This window comes from Osmerus mordax, chromosome 1 (assembly GCF_038355195.1).
Source record: "Osmerus mordax isolate fOsmMor3 chromosome 1, fOsmMor3.pri, whole genome shotgun sequence".
Taxonomy (NCBI): domain Eukaryota; kingdom Metazoa; phylum Chordata; class Actinopteri; order Osmeriformes; family Osmeridae; genus Osmerus; species Osmerus mordax.
This window is the reverse complement of record NC_090050.1, coordinates 218,859-237,946: the sequence shown is the minus strand read 5'-3', so window position 1 is coordinate 237,946 and position 19,088 is coordinate 218,859. Positions and strand designations below refer to the sequence as shown.

At 45.5% G+C, this 19,088-nt stretch overlaps 24 non-coding genes across 24 annotated transcripts; all 24 read right to left on the bottom strand.

Moving 5' to 3' along the window:
• Positions 1–18: 18 nt before the first annotated feature.
• Positions 19–91, bottom strand: trnav-uac (transfer RNA valine (anticodon UAC)). Its single transcript has one exon. It is a non-coding gene; the product is annotated as a tRNA-Val (tRNA).
• A 382-nt stretch (positions 92–473) lies between these two features.
• trnav-aac (transfer RNA valine (anticodon AAC)) lies at positions 474–546 on the bottom strand. The gene has a single exon. It is a non-coding gene; the product is annotated as a tRNA-Val (tRNA).
• Positions 547–1,041: 495 nt separating this feature from the next.
• On the bottom strand, positions 1,042–1,114 carry trnav-uac (transfer RNA valine (anticodon UAC)). Its single transcript has one exon. It is a non-coding gene; the product is annotated as a tRNA-Val (tRNA).
• A 383-nt stretch (positions 1,115–1,497) lies between these two features.
• Positions 1,498–1,570, bottom strand: trnav-aac (transfer RNA valine (anticodon AAC)). Its single transcript has one exon. It is a non-coding gene; the product is annotated as a tRNA-Val (tRNA).
• Positions 1,571–3,919: 2,349 nt separating this feature from the next.
• On the bottom strand, positions 3,920–3,992 carry trnav-uac (transfer RNA valine (anticodon UAC)). The gene has a single exon. It is a non-coding gene; the product is annotated as a tRNA-Val (tRNA).
• Positions 3,993–4,375: 383 nt separating this feature from the next.
• Positions 4,376–4,448, bottom strand: trnav-aac (transfer RNA valine (anticodon AAC)). Its single transcript has one exon. It is a non-coding gene; the product is annotated as a tRNA-Val (tRNA).
• A 505-nt stretch (positions 4,449–4,953) lies between these two features.
• On the bottom strand, positions 4,954–5,026 carry trnav-uac (transfer RNA valine (anticodon UAC)). Its single transcript has one exon. It is a non-coding gene; the product is annotated as a tRNA-Val (tRNA).
• A 383-nt stretch (positions 5,027–5,409) lies between these two features.
• On the bottom strand, positions 5,410–5,482 carry trnav-aac (transfer RNA valine (anticodon AAC)). Its single transcript has one exon. It is a non-coding gene; the product is annotated as a tRNA-Val (tRNA).
• A 497-nt stretch (positions 5,483–5,979) lies between these two features.
• trnav-uac (transfer RNA valine (anticodon UAC)) lies at positions 5,980–6,052 on the bottom strand. Its single transcript has one exon. It is a non-coding gene; the product is annotated as a tRNA-Val (tRNA).
• A 382-nt stretch (positions 6,053–6,434) lies between these two features.
• trnav-aac (transfer RNA valine (anticodon AAC)) lies at positions 6,435–6,507 on the bottom strand. Its single transcript has one exon. It is a non-coding gene; the product is annotated as a tRNA-Val (tRNA).
• Positions 6,508–7,002: 495 nt separating this feature from the next.
• Positions 7,003–7,075, bottom strand: trnav-uac (transfer RNA valine (anticodon UAC)). Its single transcript has one exon. It is a non-coding gene; the product is annotated as a tRNA-Val (tRNA).
• A 383-nt stretch (positions 7,076–7,458) lies between these two features.
• Positions 7,459–7,531, bottom strand: trnav-aac (transfer RNA valine (anticodon AAC)). The gene has a single exon. It is a non-coding gene; the product is annotated as a tRNA-Val (tRNA).
• Positions 7,532–9,880: 2,349 nt separating this feature from the next.
• Positions 9,881–9,953, bottom strand: trnav-uac (transfer RNA valine (anticodon UAC)). Its single transcript has one exon. It is a non-coding gene; the product is annotated as a tRNA-Val (tRNA).
• A 383-nt stretch (positions 9,954–10,336) lies between these two features.
• Positions 10,337–10,409, bottom strand: trnav-aac (transfer RNA valine (anticodon AAC)). Its single transcript has one exon. It is a non-coding gene; the product is annotated as a tRNA-Val (tRNA).
• Positions 10,410–10,914: 505 nt separating this feature from the next.
• On the bottom strand, positions 10,915–10,987 carry trnav-uac (transfer RNA valine (anticodon UAC)). The gene has a single exon. It is a non-coding gene; the product is annotated as a tRNA-Val (tRNA).
• Positions 10,988–11,369: 382 nt separating this feature from the next.
• On the bottom strand, positions 11,370–11,441 carry trnav-aac (transfer RNA valine (anticodon AAC)). The gene has a single exon. It is a non-coding gene; the product is annotated as a tRNA-Val (tRNA).
• A 497-nt stretch (positions 11,442–11,938) lies between these two features.
• On the bottom strand, positions 11,939–12,011 carry trnav-uac (transfer RNA valine (anticodon UAC)). The gene has a single exon. It is a non-coding gene; the product is annotated as a tRNA-Val (tRNA).
• Positions 12,012–12,393: 382 nt separating this feature from the next.
• Positions 12,394–12,466, bottom strand: trnav-aac (transfer RNA valine (anticodon AAC)). The gene has a single exon. It is a non-coding gene; the product is annotated as a tRNA-Val (tRNA).
• Positions 12,467–12,971: 505 nt separating this feature from the next.
• trnav-uac (transfer RNA valine (anticodon UAC)) lies at positions 12,972–13,044 on the bottom strand. Its single transcript has one exon. It is a non-coding gene; the product is annotated as a tRNA-Val (tRNA).
• A 383-nt stretch (positions 13,045–13,427) lies between these two features.
• Positions 13,428–13,500, bottom strand: trnav-aac (transfer RNA valine (anticodon AAC)). The gene has a single exon. It is a non-coding gene; the product is annotated as a tRNA-Val (tRNA).
• Positions 13,501–15,849: 2,349 nt separating this feature from the next.
• On the bottom strand, positions 15,850–15,922 carry trnav-uac (transfer RNA valine (anticodon UAC)). Its single transcript has one exon. It is a non-coding gene; the product is annotated as a tRNA-Val (tRNA).
• Positions 15,923–16,305: 383 nt separating this feature from the next.
• Positions 16,306–16,378, bottom strand: trnav-uac (transfer RNA valine (anticodon UAC)). Its single transcript has one exon. It is a non-coding gene; the product is annotated as a tRNA-Val (tRNA).
• A 505-nt stretch (positions 16,379–16,883) lies between these two features.
• trnav-uac (transfer RNA valine (anticodon UAC)) lies at positions 16,884–16,956 on the bottom strand. Its single transcript has one exon. It is a non-coding gene; the product is annotated as a tRNA-Val (tRNA).
• Positions 16,957–17,339: 383 nt separating this feature from the next.
• On the bottom strand, positions 17,340–17,412 carry trnav-aac (transfer RNA valine (anticodon AAC)). Its single transcript has one exon. It is a non-coding gene; the product is annotated as a tRNA-Val (tRNA).
• Between the last annotated feature and the right edge of the window lie 1,676 nt (positions 17,413–19,088).

The following is a 19,088-nucleotide window of genomic DNA, read 5'->3' as shown; positions in this document are numbered from 1 at the left end:
ACTGAGGAGAGAAGCAGACGTTTCCGCCCGGTCTCGAACCGGGGACCTTTCGCGTGTAAAGCGAACGTGATAACCACTACACTACGGAAACTGCCAACACCCGAGAGACAGAAACCCAGTGCACTCACAAACACACAGTAACAAGGAAACAGAACAAGGACACACATTTATAACGTAACATGGGCATTTCGGCTCATGAACTAGTTGATACCCTGCTTCAGCAAGCTAGCAACAAAGGAGATTGTCTAAAGCAACCTTTCCCAATCCTGGACCTCAGGCCTCCCTGCCCTGCATGTTTTTGACCTGATTGGACCCTTGCCAAGCTCTACAGAAGCCAGCGAAACGACCGAACATGTGGCACCAGGGAAGCTAACTTAAGGTTCAAAGAACGACAAACCAACTCCAATGAACTCATGACTGTCGATAATGCATCAAGTATTTACGAGATGATCGCAAGCTGATAAAAGGAACCATGTTTCCGCCCGGTCTCGAACCGGGGACCTTTCGCGTGTTAGGCGAACGTGATAACCACTACACTACGGAAACTTCTTATAGGCAAACAACAGAAACTCAGTGCACGCACACACAAAACGAGGACACACCTTTACAATGTCAAATGGGCATTTTGGCTCATGAACTAGTTGATGTGGTTCATCAACAAGTCAGCAAGCACTGAGATGGTCTAAGGCAGTGGTTCTCAACCCTTGTCCTCAGGCCAGCATGCTTGAGATGTTTTCCTCTTCTAACACACCTGGTTTAAACTAATGAGTCGTTATCAAACTCAGCAAAGACAGATAACGACTCCCTTCATTTGAATCAGGTATGTTGGAAGAGGGAAACATTTCAAACATGCAGGGGCAGGGCAGGTGGGACCAGGATGGCGAACGACTGGTCTAAAGGTCTTAGAAGTAACAAAGGTCCTTGGCCCGTGACATGTCAACTCCAATGAATCATGGGACTTCTTGGGACATTGGGACGACATGGGACACAAGCTACTTTGGAGGGGATCGCAATTGAATGAAAACTGAGGAGAGAAGCGGAAGTTTCCGCCCGGTCTCGAACCGGGGACCTTTCGCGTGTAAAGCGAACATGATAACCACTACACTACGGAAACTGCCAACACCCGAGAGACAGAAACCCAGTGCACTCACAAACACACAGTAACAAGGAAACAGAACAAGGACACACATTTATAACGTAACATGGGCATTTCGGCTCATGAACTAGTTGATACCCTGCTTCAGCAAGCTAGCAACAAAGGAGATTGTCTAAAGCAACCTTTCCCAATCCTGGACCTCAGGCCTCCCTGCCCTGCATGTTTTTGACCTGATTGGACCCTTGCCAAGCTCTACAGAAGCCAGCGAAACGACCGAACATGTGGCACCAGGGAAGCTAACTTACCGCTTCAAAGAACGACAAACCAACTCCAACGAACTCATGACTGTCGATAATGCATCAAGTATTTACGAGATGATCGCAAGCTGATAAAAGGAACCATGTTTCCGCCCGGTCTCGAACCGGGGACCTTTCGCGTGTTAGGCGAACGTGATAACCACTACACTACGGAAACTTCTTATAGGCAAACAACAGAAACTCAGTGCACGCACACACAAAACGAGGACACACCTTTACAATGTCAAATGGGCATTTTGGCTCATGAACTAGTTGATGTGGTTCATCAACAAGTCAGCAAGCACTGAGATGGTCTAAGGCAGTGGTTCTCAACCCTTGTCCTCAGGCCAGCATGCTTGAGATGTTTTCCTCTTCTAACACACCTGGGGGGTATTCGTCGTAGCTCGCTAAGCAGTTTAGCGAGCTAATTTTCAGGCTAAGATAAAAAACGCCCCTCTTTTTGGTTCGTGGAAGCAACTTTCGATAAATCACCATAGTAACATATCAATTAGCACTAACCTGCTCCAGAGCAGGCTAACGTAAGTGTAGCTGGATAAGCTTGCCACACCCCCGGAAAATAACATGGCAGCTCCCTTTTTGAGAGACCCAGTTGACCAAGGAGCTATATTTTAGTTCGATTAGCTTTCCATACCAATAGTGTTCTTCGCGATTGCCAAGATCGTTTATTTCACACGGATGAGTTCTTGTTTGAGCGATATCGATTCAGCCGACAAGAACTCATTTATTTGCAAGACCTTCTACATTGCCGTACATTGCAAATATCACACGCCGCAGCAAGCTTTATGCTTTATTATGAGCTTATGCTGCTGTATGTGAATATGTAACGCTATGTTTTACGAAATGTCTTGTCTTATCTGTTGTGCCTGTGCTTTTTATATGTTTCACTGTGGGAGAGTGGGAAACGTCATATCGATTCCTTTTTATGTCTTGACATGTGAAGAAATTGACAATAAAGCTACTTGAAACTTTAACTGTTCTTCAGACTGCATAGCCTTGAGGTTTTTTGCGTCAGGTAGGCTATAGGCTACATTTTTATACAGTATAGGCGATGCAGAAAACATTGGTAAAGCCGCAGCATGCGTTGCTGTAAGAAAAGTGTACTTGGCGCTTAACCAGCTGATGAATCAATTCATCATATTCCCTGGCCATCTCCCAGTCAATTAAATCAAAGAGGGATTTACACATAGGCCTAAATGCACATGTATAGTAGGCCTACATGATATAAGCGCAGTATATCCTCATAATTGTCTATGAATTCGTATCAATTAGATACTCTTTGGCCTTGTTTTTATCTAGCCTACTTATTCTGAAAGAGTTGAGATCATTATTTTCGCTAGCAAGATCTCATTCGATTATTAATAGTCCATTAAGCCTATACCAGCAGGCACATTTAAAGAAATGTGATCTGATTGATTGGGGTAATGAGAGGGTGTCATGGGAGTCAGGTGGCTGAGCGGTTAGGGAAGCGGGCTTGTAATCAGAAGGTTGCCAGTTCGATTCCCGGCCGTGCCAGATGACGTTATGTCCTTGGGCAAGGCACTTCACCCTACTTGCCTCGGGGAGAATGTCCCTGTACTTACTGTAAGTCGCTCTGGATAAGAGCGTCTGCTAAATGACTAAATGTAATGTAAATGTAAATGTAATGAGGCACTTAAAATGAGCCTATACATTTCCTCAAAACTTTCGCATTTAGCTTATTGGCAATTTTTTGCCAAGCTGCTTGTCTTGCTCTGGCAGCGGTGGCGGTGTTTGACTTAGCCATGATAATGTATGCTTATTGTCTTATAGTGACTCATTATAATAGTTTTGCTCGGATGGCGAGAATAGCCTATCACCGCTCTCTCTTTCGTTTTTTCCGCCATCATTCCGTTAGAAAATCACGGTTTTGGTGATCGACCTTTCCTGCCTTTTGAAGTAGGACGTGCACGTGCAATTTCCCTGATAAGTTTAGCCTGATTGAAATTAACCACATGATTTGGATGCGGATCAGCCGTTGACGAACCGATATTTGCTATTCTCACTCATCTCGCTAATGTTAACGGGCTAAAGGGACAATTGATTAACTTAGCTTCAACCCTTACGACGAACGGGGCCCTGGTTTAAACTAATGAGTCGTTATCAAACTCAGCAAAGACAGATAACGACTCCCTTCATTTGAATCAGGTATGTTGGAAGAGGGAAACATTTCAAACATGCAGGGGCAGGGCAGGGCAGGTGGGACCAGGATGGCGATGGACTGGTCTAAAGGTCTTAGAAGTAACAAAGGTCCTTGGCCCATGACATGCATTGTAATGTTTACGAACGGGATTCTAATCACTGTTGGAAACAACGGAATGGCTTAAAGGCGAATCCGCACAAGTGGCACAAGGGTAGCTGACTTCCCATTTCAAAGAACGACATGTCAACTCCAATGAATCATGGGACTTCTTGGGACATTGGGACGACATGGGACACAAGCTACTTTGGAGGGGATCGCAATTGAATGAAAACTGAGGAGAGAAGCAGAAGTTTCCGCCCGGTCTCGAACCGGGGACCTTTCGCGTGTAAAGCGAACGTGATAACCACTACACTACGGAAACTGCCAACACCCGAGAGACAGAAACCCAGTGCACTCACATACACACAGTAACAAGGAAACAGAACAAGGACACACATTTATAACGTAACATGGGCATTTCGGCTCATGAACTAGTTGATACCCTGCTTCAGCAAGCTAGCAACAAAGGAGATTGTCTAAAGCAACCTTTCCCAATCCTGGACCTCAGGCCTCCCTGCCCTGCATGTTTTTGACCTGATTGGACCCTTGCCAAGCTCTACAGAAGCCAGCGAAACGACCGAACATGTGGCACCAGGGAAGCTAACTTACCGCTTCAAAGAACGACAAACCAACTCCAATGAACTCATGACTGTCGATAATGCATCAAGTATTTACGAGATGATCGCAAGCTGATAAAAGGAACCATGTTTCCGCCCGGTCTCGAACCGGGGACCTTTCGCGTGTTAGGCGAACGTGATAACCACTACACTACGGAAACTTCTTATAGGCAAACAACAGAAACTCAGTGCACGCACACACACGCACACACAAAACGAGGACACACCTTTACAATGTCAAATGGGCATTTTGGCTCATGAACTAGTTGATGTGGTTCATCAACAAGTCAGCAAGCACTGAGATGGTCTAAGGCAGTGGTTCTCAACCCTTGTCCTCAGGCCAGCATGCTTGAGATGTTTTCCTCTTCTGACACACCTGGTTTAAACTAATGAGTCGTTATCAAACTCAGCAAAGACAGATAACGACTCCCTTCATTTGAATCAGGTATGTTGGAAGAGGGAAACATTTCAAACATGCAGGGGCAGGGCAGGTGGGACCAGGATGGCGAACGACTGGTCTAAAGGTCTTAGAAGTAACAAAGGTCCTTGGCCCGTGACATGTCAACTCCAATGAATCATGGGACTTCTTGGGACATTGGGACGACATGGGACACAAGCTACTTTGGAGGGGATCGCAATTGAATGAAAACTGAGGAGAGAAGCGGAAGTTTCCGCCCGGTCTCGAACCGGGGACCTTTCGCGTGTAAAGCGAACGTGATAACCACTACACTACGGAAACTGCCAACACCCGAGAGACAGAAACCCAGTGCACTCACAAACACACAGTAACAAGGAAACAGAACAAGGACACACATTTATAACGTAACATGGGCATTTCGGCTCATGAACTAGTTGATACCCTGCTTCAGCAAGCTAGCAACAAAGGAGATTGTCTAAAGCAACCTTTCCCAATCCTGGACCTCAGGCCTCCCTGCCCTGCATGTTTTTGACCTGATTGGACCCTTGCCAAGCTCTACAGAAGCCAGCGAAACGACCGAACATGTGGCACCAGGGAAGCTAACTTACCGCTTCAAAGAACGACAAACCAACTCCAATGAACTCATGACTGTCGATAATGCATCAAGTATTTACGAGATGATCGCAAGCTGATAAAAGGAACCATGTTTCCGCCCGGTCTCGAACCGGGGACCTTTAGCGTGTTAGGCGAACGTGATAACCACTACACTACGGAAACTTCTTATAGGCAAACAACAGAAACTCAGTGCACGCACACACACGCACACACAAAACGAGGACACACCTTTACAATGTCAAATGGGCATTTTGGCTCATGAACTAGTTGATGTGGTTCATCAACAAGTCAGCAAGCACTGAGATGGTCTAAGGCAGTGGTTCTCAACCCTTGTCCTCAGGCCAGCATGCTTGAGATGTTTTCCTCTTCTGACACACCTGGTTTAAACTAATGAGTCGTTATCAAACTCAGCAAAGACAGATAACGACTCCCTTCATTTGAACCAGGTATGTTGGAAGAGGGAAACATTTCAAACATGCAGGGGCAGGGCAGGTGGGACCAGGATGGCGAAGGACTGGTCTAAAGGTCTTAGAAGTAACAAAGGTCCTTGGCCCGTGACATGTCAACTCCAATGAATCATGGGACTTATTGGGACGACATGGGACACAAGCTACTTTGGAGGGGATCGCAATTGAATGAAAACTGAGGAGAGAAGCAGACGTTTCCGCCCGGTCTCGAACCGGGGACCTTTCGCGTGTAAAGCGAACGTGATAACCACTACACTACGGAAACTGCCAACACCCGAGAGACAGAAACCCAGTGCACTCACAAACACACAGTAACAAGGAAACAGAACAAGGACACACATTTATAACGTAACATGGGCATTTCGGCTCATGAACTAGTTGATACCCTGCTTCAGCAAGCTAGCAACAAAGGAGATTGTCTAAAGCAACCTTTCCCAATCCTGGACCTCAGGCCTCCCTGCCCTGCATGTTTTTGACCTGATTGGACCCTTGCCAAGCTCTACAGAAGCCAGCGAAACGACCGAACATGTGGCACCAGGGAAGCTAACTTAAGGTTCAAAGAACGACAAACCAACTCCAATGAACTCATGACTGTCGATAATGCATCAAGTATTTACGAGATGATCGCAAGCTGATAAAAGGAACCATGTTTCCGCCCGGTCTCGAACCGGGGACCTTTCGCGTGTTAGGCGAACGTGATAACCACTACACTACGGAAACTTCTTATAGGCAAACAACAGAAACTCAGTGCACGCACACACAAAACGAGGACACACCTTTACAATGTCAAATGGGCATTTTGGCTCATGAACTAGTTGATGTGGTTCATCAACAAGTCAGCAAGCACTGAGATGGTCTAAGGCAGTGGTTCTCAACCCTTGTCCTCAGGCCAGCATGCTTGAGATGTTTTCCTCTTCTAACACACCTGGTTTAAACTAATGAGTCGTTATCAAACTCAGCAAAGACAGATAACGACTCCCTTCATTTGAATCAGGTATGTTGGAAGAGGGAAACATTTCAAACATGCAGGGGCAGGGCAGGTGGGACCAGGATGGCGAACGACTGGTCTAAAGGTCTTAGAAGTAACAAAGGTCCTTGGCCCGTGACATGTCAACTCCAATGAATCATGGGACTTCTTGGGACATTGGGACGACATGGGACACAAGCTACTTTGGAGGGGATCGCAATTGAATGAAAACTGAGGAGAGAAGCGGAAGTTTCCGCCCGGTCTCGAACCGGGGACCTTTCGCGTGTAAAGCGAACGTGATAACCACTACACTACGGAAACTGCCAACACCCGAGAGACAGAAACCCAGTGCACTCACAAACACACAGTAACAAGGAAACAGAACAAGGACACACATTTATAACGTAACATGGGCATTTCGGCTCATGAACTAGTTGATACCCTGCTTCAGCAAGCTAGCAACAAAGGAGATTGTCTAAAGCAACCTTTCCCAATCCTGGACCTCAGGCCTCCCTGCCCTGCATGTTTTTGACCTGATTGGACCCTTGCCAAGCTCTACAGAAGCCAGCGAAACGACCGAACATGTGGCACCAGGGAAGCTAACTTACCGCTTCAAAGAACGACAAACCAACTCCAACGAACTCATGACTGTCGATAATGCATCAAGTATTTACGAGATGATCGCAAGCTGATAAAAGGAACCATGTTTCCGCCCGGTCTCGAACCGGGGACCTTTCGCGTGTTAGGCGAACGTGATAACCACTACACTACGGAAACTTCTTATAGGCAAACAACAGAAACTCAGTGCACGCACACACAAAACGAGGACACACCTTTACAATGTCAAATGGGCATTTTGGCTCATGAACTAGTTGATGTGGTTCATCAACAAGTCAGCAAGCACTGAGATGGTCTAAGGCAGTGGTTCTCAACCCTTGTCCTCAGGCCAGCATGCTTGAGATGTTTTCCTCTTCTAACACACCTGGGGGGTATTCGTCGTAGCTCGCTAAGCAGTTTAGCGAGCTAATTTTCAGGCTAAGATAAAAAACGCCCCTCTTTTTGGTTCGTGGAAGCAACTTTCGATAAATCACCATAGTAACATATCAATTAGCACTAACCTGCTCCAGAGCAGGCTAACGTAAGTGTAGCTGGATAAGCTTGCCACACCCCCGGAAAATAACATGGCAGCTCCCTTTTTGAGAGACCCAGTTGACCAAGGAGCTATATTTTAGTTCGATTAGCTTTCCATACCAATAGTGTTCTTCGCGATTGCCAAGATCGTTTATTTCACACGGATGAGTTCTTGTTTGAGCGATATCGATTCAGCCGACAAGAACTCATTTATTTGCAAGACCTTCTACATTGCCGTACATTGCAAATATCACACGCCGCAGCAAGCTTTATGCTTTATTATGAGCTTATGCTGCTGTATGTGAATATGTAACGCTATGTTTTACGAAATGTCTTGTCTTATCTGTTGTGCCTGTGCTTTTTATATGTTTCACTGTGGGAGAGTGGGAAACGTCATATCGATTCCTTTTTATGTCTTGACATGTGAAGAAATTGACAATAAAGCTACTTGAAACTTTAACTGTTCTTCAGACTGCATAGCCTTGAGGTTTTTTGCGTCAGGTAGGCTATAGGCTACATTTTTATACAGTATAGGCGATGCAGAAAACATTGGTAAAGCCGCAGCATGCGTTGCTGTAAGAAAAGTGTACTTGGCGCTTAACCAGCTGATGAATCAATTCATCATATTCCCTGGCCATCTCCCAGTCAATTAAATCAAAGAGGGATTTACACATAGGCCTAAATGCACATGTATAGTAGGCCTACATGATATAAGCGCAGTATATCCTCATAATTGTCTATGAATTCGTATCAATTAGATACTCTTTGGCCTTGTTTTTATCTAGCCTACTTATTCTGAAAGAGTTGAGATCATTATTTTCGCTAGCAAGATCTCATTCGATTATTAATAGTCCATTAAGCCTATACCAGCAGGCACATTTAAAGAAATGTGATCTGATTGATTGGGGTAATGAGAGGGTGTCATGGGAGTCAGGTGGCTGAGCGGTTAGGGAAGCGGGCTTGTAATCAGAAGGTTGCCAGTTCGATTCCCGGCCGTGCCAGATGACGTTATGTCCTTGGGCAAGGCACTTCACCCTACTTGCCTCGGGGAGAATGTCCCTGTACTTACTGTAAGTCGCTCTGGATAAGAGCGTCTGCTAAATGACTAAATGTAATGTAAATGTAAATGTAATGAGGCACTTAAAATGAGCCTATACATTTCCTCAAAACTTTCGCATTTAGCTTATTGGCAATTTTTTGCCAAGCTGCTTGTCTTGCTCTGGCAGCGGTGGCGGTGTTTGACTTAGCCATGATAATGTATGCTTATTGTCTTATAGTGACTCATTATAATAGTTTTGCTCGGATGGCGAGAATAGCCTATCACCGCTCTCTCTTTCGTTTTTTCCGCCATCATTCCGTTAGAAAATCACGGTTTTGGTGATCGACCTTTCCTGCCTTTTGAAGTAGGACGTGCACGTGCAATTTCCCTGATAAGTTTAGCCTGATTGAAATTAACCACATGATTTGGATGCGGATCAGCCGTTGACGAACCGATATTTGCTATTCTCACTCATCTCGCTAATGTTAACGGGCTAAAGGGACAATTGATTAACTTAGCTTCAACCCTTACGACGAACGGGGCCCTGGTTTAAACTAATGAGTCGTTATCAAACTCAGCAAAGACAGATAACGACTCCCTTCATTTGAATCAGGTATGTTGGAAGAGGGAAACATTTCAAACATGCAGGGGCAGGGCAGGGCAGGTGGGACCAGGATGGCGATGGACTGGTCTAAAGGTCTTAGAAGTAACAAAGGTCCTTGGCCCATGACATGCATTGTAATGTTTACGAACGGGATTCTAATCACTGTTGGAAACAACGGAATGGCTTAAAGGCGAATCCGCACAAGTGGCACAAGGGTAGCTGACTTCCCATTTCAAAGAACGACATGTCAACTCCAATGAATCATGGGACTTCTTGGGACATTGGGACGACATGGGACACAAGCTACTTTGGAGGGGATCGCAATTGAATGAAAACTGAGGAGAGAAGCAGAAGTTTCCGCCCGGTCTCGAACCGGGGACCTTTCGCGTGTAAAGCGAACGTGATAACCACTACACTACGGAAACTGCCAACACCTGAGAGACAGAAACCCAGTGCACTCACATACACACAGTAACAAGGAAACAGAACAAGGACACACATTTATAACGTAACATGGGCATTTCGGCTCATGAACTAGTTGATACCCTGCTTCAGCAAGCTAGCAACAAAGGAGATTGTCTAAAGCAACCTTTCCCAATCCTGGACCTCAGGCCTCCCTGCCCTGCATGTTTTTGACCTGATTGGACCCTTGCCAAGCTCTACAGAAGCCAGCGAAACGACCGAACATGTGGCACCAGGGAAGCTAACTTACCGCTTCAAAGAACGACAAACCAACTCCAATGAACTCATGACTGTCGATAATGCATCAAGTATTTACGAGATGATCGCAAGCTGATAAAAGGAACCATGTTTCCGCCCGGTCTCGAACCGGGGACCTTTCGCGTGTTAGGCGAACGTGATAACCACTACACTACGGAAACTTCTTATAGGCAAACAACAGAAACTCAGTGCACGCACACACACGCACACACAAAACGAGGACACACCTTTACAATGTCAAATGGGCATTTTGGCTCATGAACTAGTTGATGTGGTTCATCAACAAGTCAGCAAGCACTGAGATGGTCTAAGGCAGTGGTTCTCAACCCTTGTCCTCAGGCCAGCATGCTTGAGATGTTTTCCTCTTCTGACACACCTGGTTTAAACTAATGAGTCGTTATCAAACTCAGCAAAGACAGATAACGACTCCCTTCATTTGAATCAGGTATGTTGGAAGAGGGAAACATTTCAAACATGCAGGGGCAGGGCAGGTGGGACCAGGATGGCGAACGACTGGTCTAAAGGTCTTAGAAGTAACAAAGGTCCTTGGCCCGTGACATGTCAACTCCAATGAATCATGGGACTTCTTGGGACATTGGGACGACATGGGACACAAGCTACTTTGGAGGGGATCGCAATTGAATGAAAACTGAGGAGAGAAGCGGAAGTTTCCGCCCGGTCTCGAACCGGGGACCTTTCGCGTGTAAAGCGAACGTGATAACCACTACACTACGGAAACTGCCAACACCCGAGAGACAGAAACCCAGTGCACTCACAAACACACAGTAACAAGGAAACAGAACAAGGACACACATTTATAACGTAACATGGGCATTTCGGCTCATGAACTAGTTGATACCCTGCTTCAGCAAGCTAGCAACAAAGGAGATTGTCTAAAGCAACCTTTCCCAATCCTGGACCTCAGGCCTCCCTGCCCTGCATGTTTTTGACCTGATTGGACCCTTGCCAAGCTCTACAGAAGCCAGCGAAACGACCGAACATGTGGCACCAGGGAAGCTAACTTAAGGTTCAAAGAACGACAAACCAACTCCAATGAACTCATGACTGTCGATAATGCATCAAGTATTTACGAGATGATCGCAAGCTGATAAAAGGAACCATGTTTCCGCCCGGTCTCGAACCGGGGACCTTTCGCGTGTTAGGCGAACGTGATAACCACTACACTACGGGACTTCTTAGAGGCAAAAAACAGAAACTCAGTGCACGCACACACACGCACACACAAAACGAGGACACACCTTTACAATGTCAAATGGGCATTTTGGCTCATGAACTAGTTGATGTGGTTCATCAACAAGTCAGCAAGCACTGAGATGGTCTAAGGCAGTGGTTCTCAACCCTTGTCCTCAGGCCAGCATGCTTGAGATGTTTTCCTCTTCTGACACACCTGGTTTAAACTAATGAGTCGTTATCAAACTCAGCAAAGACAGATAACGACTCCCTTCATTTGAACCAGGTATGTTGGAAGAGGGAAACATTTCAAACATGCAGGGGCAGGGCAGGTGGGACCAGGATGGCGAAGGACTGGTCTAAAGGTCTTAGAAGTAACAAAGGTCCTTGGCCCGTGACATGTCAACTCCAATGAATCATGGGACTTATTGGGACGACATGGGACACAAGCTACTTTGGAGGGGATCGCAATTGAATGAAAACTGAGGAGAGAAGCAGACGTTTCCGCCCGGTCTCGAACCGGGGACCTTTCGCGTGTAAAGCGAACGTGATAACCACTACACTACGGAAACTGCCAACACCCGAGAGACAGAAACCCAGTGCACTCACAAACACACAGTAACAAGGAAACAGAACAAGGACACACATTTATAACGTAACATGGGCATTTCGGCTCATGAACTAGTTGATACCCTGCTTCAGCAAGCTAGCAACAAAGGAGATTGTCTAAAGCAACCTTTCCCAATCCTAGACCTCAGGCCTCCCTGCCCTGCATGTTTTTGACCTGATTGGACCCTTGCCAAGCTCTACAGAAGCCAGCGAAACGACCGAACATGTGGCACCAGGGAAGCTAACTTAAGGTTCAAAGAACGACAAACCAACTCCAATGAACTCATGACTGTCGATAATGCATCAAGTATTTACGAGATGATCGCAAGCTGATAAAAGGAACCATGTTTCCGCCCGGTCTCGAACCGGGGACCTTTCGCGTGTTAGGCGAACGTGATAACCACTACACTACGGAAACTTCTTATAGGCAAACAACAGAAACTCAGTGCACGCACACACACGCACACACAAAACGAGGACACACCTTTACAATGTCAAATGGGCATTTTGGCTCATGAACTAGTTGATGTGGTTCATCAACAAGTCAGCAAGCACTGAGATGGTCTAAGGCAGTGGTTCTCAACCCTTGTCCTCAGGCCAGCATGCTTGAGATGTTTTCCTCTTCTAACACACCTGGTTTAAACTAATGAGTCGTTATCAAACTCAGCAAAGACAGATAACGACTCCCTTCATTTGAATCAGGTATGTTGGAAGAGGGAAACATTTCAAACATGCAGGGGCAGGGCAGGTGGGACCAGGATGGCGAACGACTGGTCTAAAGGTCTTAGAAGTAACAAAGGTCCTTGGCCCGTGACATGTCAACTCCAATGAATCATGGGACTTCTTGGGACATTGGGACGACATGGGACACAAGCTACTTTGGAGGGGATCGCAATTGAATGAAAACTGAGGAGAGAAGCGGAAGTTTCCGCCCGGTCTCGAACCGGGGACCTTTCGCGTGTAAAGCGAACGTGATAACCACTACACTACGGAAACTGCCAACACCCGAGAGACAGAAACCCAGTGCACTCACAAACACACAGTAACAAGGAAACAGAACAAGGACACACATTTATAACGTAACATGGGCATTTCGGCTCATGAACTAGTTGATACCCTGCTTCAGCAAGCTAGCAACAAAGGAGATTGTCTAAAGCAACCTTTCCCAATCCTGGACCTCAGGCCTCCCTGCCCTGCATGTTTTTGACCTGATTGGACCCTTGCCAAGCTCTACAGAAGCCAGCGAAACGACCGAACATGTGGCACCAGGGAAGCTAACTTACCGCTTCAAAGAACGACAAACCAACTCCAACGAACTCATGACTGTCGATAATGCATCAAGTATTTACGAGATGATCGCAAGCTGATAAAAGGAACCATGTTTCCGCCCGGTCTCGAACCGGGGACCTTTCGCGTGTTAGGCGAACGTGATAACCACTACACTACGGAAACTTCTTATAGGCAAACAACAGAAACTCAGTGCACGCACACACAAAACGAGGACACACCTTTACAATGTCAAATGGGCATTTTGGCTCATGAACTAGTTGATGTGGTTCATCAACAAGTCAGCAAGCACTGAGATGGTCTAAGGCAGTGGTTCTCAACCCTTGTCCTCAGGCCAGCATGCTTGAGATGCTTTCCTCTTCTAACACACCTGGGGGGTATTCGTCGTAGCTCGCTAAGCAGTTTAGCGAGCTAATTTTCAGGCTAAGATAAAAAACGCCCCTCTTTTTGGTTCGTGGAAGCAACTTTCGATAAATCACCATAGTAACATATCAATTAGCACTAACCTGCTCCAGAGCAGGCTAACGTAAGTGTAGCTGGATAAGCTTGCCACACCCCCGGAAAATAACATGGCAGCTCCCTTTTTGAGAGACCCAGTTGACCAAGGAGCTATATTTTAGTTCGATTAGCTTTCCATACCAATAGTGTTCTTCGCGATTGCCAAGATCGTTTATTTCACACGGATGAGTTCTTGTTTGAGCGATATCGATTCAGCCGACAAGAACTCATTTATTTGCAAGACCTTCTACATTGCCGTACATTGCAAATATCACACGCCGCAGCAAGCTTTATGCTTTATTATGAGCTTATGCTGCTGTATGTGAATATGTAACGCTATGTTTTACGAAATGTCTTGTCTTATCTGTTGTGCCTGTGCTTTTTATATGTTTCACTGTGGGAGAGTGGGAAACGTCATATCGATTCCTTTTTATGTCTTGACATGTGAAGAAATTGACAATAAAGCTACTTGAAACTTTAACTGTTCTTCAGACTGCATAGCCTTGAGGTTTTTTGCGTCAGGTAGGCTATAGGCTACATTTTTATACAGTATAGGCGATGCAGAAAACATTGGTAAAGCCGCAGCATGCGTTGCTGTAAGAAAAGTGTACTTGGCGCTTAACCAGCTGATGAATCAATTCATCATATTCCCTGGCCATCTCCCAGTCAATTAAATCAAAGAGGGATTTACACATAGGCCTAAATGCACATGTATAGTAGGCCTACATGATATAAGCGCAGTATATCCTCATAATTGTCTATGAATTCGTATCAATTAGATACTCTTTGGCCTTGTTTTTATCTAGCCTACTTATTCTGAAAGAGTTGAGATCATTATTTTCGCTAGCAAGATCTCATTCGATTATTAATAGTCCATTAAGCCTATACCAGCAGGCACATTTAAAGAAATGTGATCTGATTGATTGGGGTAATGAGAGGGTGTCATGGGAGTCAGGTGGCTGAGCGGTTAGGGAAGCGGGCTTGTAATCAGAAGGTTGCCAGTTCGATTCCCGGCCGTGCCAGATGACGTTATGTCCTTGGGCAAGGCACTTCACCCTACTTGCCTCGGGGAGAATGTCCCTGTACTTACTGTAAGTCGCTCTGGATAAGAGCGTCTGCTAAATGACTAAATGTAATGTAAATGTAAATGTAATGAGGCACTTAAAATGAGCCTATACATTTCCTCAAAACTTTCGCATTTAGCTTATTGGCAATTTTTTGCCAAGCTGCTTGTCTTGCTCTGGCAGCGGTGGCGGTGTTTGACTTAGCCATGATAATGTATGCTTATTGTCTTATAGTGACTCATTATAATAGTTTTGCTCGGATGGCGAGAATAGCCTATCACCGCTCTCTCTTTCGTTTTTTCCGCCATCATTCCGTTAGAAAATCACGGTTTTGGTGATCGACCTTTCCTGCCTTTTGAAGTAGGACGTGCACGTGCAATTTCCCTGATAAGTTTAGCCTGATTGAAATTAACCACATGATTTGGATGCGGATCAGCCGTTGACGAACCGATATTTGCTATTCTCACTCATCTCGCTAATGTTAACGGGCTAAAGGGACAATTGATTAACTTAGCTTCAACCCTTACGACGAACGGGGCCCTGGTTTAAACTAATGAGTCGTTATCAAACTCAGCAAAGACAGATAACGACTCCCTTCATTTGAATCAGGTATGTTGGAAGAGGGAAACATTTCAAACATGCAGGGGCAGGGCAGGGCAGGTGGGACCAGGATGGCGATGGACTGGTCTAAAGGTCTTAGAAGTAACAAAGGTCCTTGGCCCATGACATGCATTGTAATGTTTACGAACGGGATTCTAATCACTGTTGGAAACAACGGAATGGCTTAAAGGCGAATCCGCACAAGTGGCACAAGGGTAGCTGACTTCCCATTTCAAAGAACGACATGTCAACTCCAATGAATCATGGGACTTCTTGGGACATTGGGACGACATGGGACACAAGCTACTTTGGAGGGGATCGCAATTGAATGAAAACTGAGGAGAGAAGCAGAAGTTTCCGCCCGGTCTCGAACCGGGGACCTTTCGCGTGTAAAGCGAACGTGATAACCACTACACTACGGAAACTGCCAACACCCGAGAGACAGAAACCCAGTGCACTCACATACACACAGTAACAAGGAAACAGAACAAGGACACACATTTATAACGTAACATGGGCATTTCGGCTCATGAACTAGTTGATACCCTGCTTCAGCAAGCTAGCAACAAAGGAGATTGTCTAAAGCAACCTTTCCCAATCCTGGACCTCAGGCCTCCCTGCCCTGCATGTTTTTGACCTGATTGGACCCTTGCCAAGCTCTACAGAAGCCAGCGAAACGACCGAACATGTGGCACCAGGGAAGCTAACTTACCGCTTCAAAGAACGACAAACCAACTCCAATGAACTCATGACTGTCGATAATGCATCAAGTATTTACGAGATGATCGCAAGCTGATAAAAGGAACCATGTTTCCGCCCGGTCTCGAACCGGGGACCTTTCGCGTGTAAGGCGAACGTGATAACCACTACACTACGGAAACTTCTTATAGGCAAACAACAGAAACTCATTGCACGCACACACACGCACACACAAAACGAGGACACACCTTTACAATGTCAAATGGGCATTTTGGCTCATGAACTAGTTGATGTGGTTCATCAACAAGTCAGCAAGCACTGAGATGGTCTAAGGCAGTGGTTCTCAACCCTTGTCCTCAGGCCAGCATGCTTGAGATGTTTTCCTCTTCTAACACACCTGGTTTAAACTAATGAGTCGTTATCAAACTCAGCAAAGACAGATAACGACTCCCTTCATTTGAATCAGGTATGTTGGAAGAGGGAAACATTTCAAACATGCAGGGGCAGGGCAGGTGGGACCAGGATGGCGAACGACTGGTCTAAAGGTCTTAGAAGTAACAAAGGTCCTTGGCCCGTGACATGTCAACTCCAATGAATCATGGGACTTCTTGGGACATTGGGACGACATGGGACACAAGCTACTTTGGAGGGGATCGCAATTGAATGAAAACTGAGGAGAGAAGCGGAAGTTTCCGCCCGGTCTCGAACCGGGGACCTTTCGCGTGTAAAGCGAACGTGATAACCACTACACTACGGAAACTGCCAACACCCGAGAGACAGAAACCCAGTGCACTCACAAACACACAGTAACAAGGAAACAGAACAAGGACACACATTTATAACGTAACATGGGCATTTCGGCTCATGAACTAGTTGATACCCTGCTTCAGCAAGCTAGCAACAAAGGAGATTGTCTAAAGCAACCTTTCCCAATCCTGGACCTCAGGCCTCCCTGCCCTGCATGTTTTTGACCTGATTGGACCCTTGCCAAGCTCTACAGAAGCCAGCGAAACGACCGAACATGTGGCACCAGGGAAGCTAACTTACCGCTTCAAAGAACGACAAACCAACTCCAATGAACTCATGACTGTCGATAATGCATCAAGTATTTACGAGATGATCGCAAGCTGATAAAAGGAACCATGTTTCCGCCCGGTCTCGAACCGGGGACCTTTCGCGTGTTAGGCGAACGTGATAACCACTACACTACGGAAACTTCTTATAGGCAAACAACAGAAACTCAGTGCACGCACACACAAAACGAGGACACACCTTTACAATGTCAAATGGGCATTTTGGCTCATGAACTAGTTGATGTGGTTCATCAACAAGTCAGCAAGCACTGAGATGGTCTAAGGCAGTGGTTCTCAACCCTTGTCCTCAGGCCAGCATGCTTGAGATGTTTTCCTCTTCTAACACACCTGGGGGGTATTCGTCGTAGCTCGCTAAGCAGTTTAGCGAGCTAATTTTCAGGCTAAGATAAAAAACGCCCCTCTTTTTGGTTCGTGGAAGCAACTTTCGATAAATCACCATAGTAACATATCAATTAGCACTAACCTGCTCCAGAGCAGGCTAACGTAAGTGTAGCTGGATAAGCTTGCCACACCCCCGGAAAATAACATGGCAGCTCCCTTTTTGAGAGACCCAGTTGACCAAGGAGCTATATTTTAGTTCGATTAGCTTTCCATACCAATAGTGTTCTTCGCGATTGCCAAGATCGTTTATTTCACACGGATGAGTTCTTGTTTGAGCGATATCGATTCAGCCGACAAGAACTCATTTATTTGCAAGACCTTCTACATTGCCGTACATTGCAAATATCACACGCCGCAGCAAGCTTTATGCTTTATTATGAGCTTATGCTGCTGTATGTGAATATGTAACGTTATGTTTTACGAAATGTCTTGTCTTATCTGTTGTGCCTGTGCTTTTTATATGTTTCACTGTGGGAGAGTGGGAAACGTCATATCGATTCCTTTTTATGTCTTGACATGTGAAGAAATTGACAATAAAGCTACTTGAAACTTTAACTGTTCTTCAGACTGCATAGCCTTGAGGTTTTTTGCGTCAGGTAGGCTATAGGCTACATTTTTATACAGTATAGGCGATGCAGAAAACATTGGTAAAGCCGCAGCATGCGTTGCTGTAAGAAAAGTGTACTTGGCGCTTAACCAGCTGATGAATCAATTCATCATATTCCCTGGCCATCTCCCAGTCAATTAAATCAAAGAGGGATTTACACATAGGCCTAAATGCACATGTATAGTAGGCCTACATGATATAAGCGCAGTATATCCTCATAATTGTCTATGAATTTGTATCAATTAGATACTCTTTGGCCTTGTTTTTATCTAGCCTACTTATTCTGAAAGAGTTGAGATCATTATTTTCGCTAGCAAGATCTCATTCGATTATTAATTTCCATTAAGCCTATACCAGCAGGCACATTTAAAGAAATGTGATCTGATTGATTGGGGTAATGAGGCACTTAAAATGAGCCTATACATTTCCTCAAAACTTTCTCATTTAGCTTATTGGCAATTTTTTGCCAAGCTGCTTGTCTTGCTCTGGCAGCGGTGTTTGACTTAGCCATGATAATATATGCTTATTGTCTTATAGTGACTCATTATAATAGTTTTGCTCGGATGGCGAGAATAGCCTATCACCGCTCTCTCTTTCGTATTTTCCGCCATCATACCGTTAGAAAATCACGGTTTTGGTGATCGACCTTTCCTGCCTTTTGAAGTAGGACGTGCACGTGCAATTTCCCTGATAAGTTTAGCCTGATTGAAATTAACCACATGATTTGGATGCGGATCAGCCGTTGACGAACCGATATTTGCTATTCTCACTCATCTCGCTAATGTTAACGGGCTAAAGGGACAATTGATT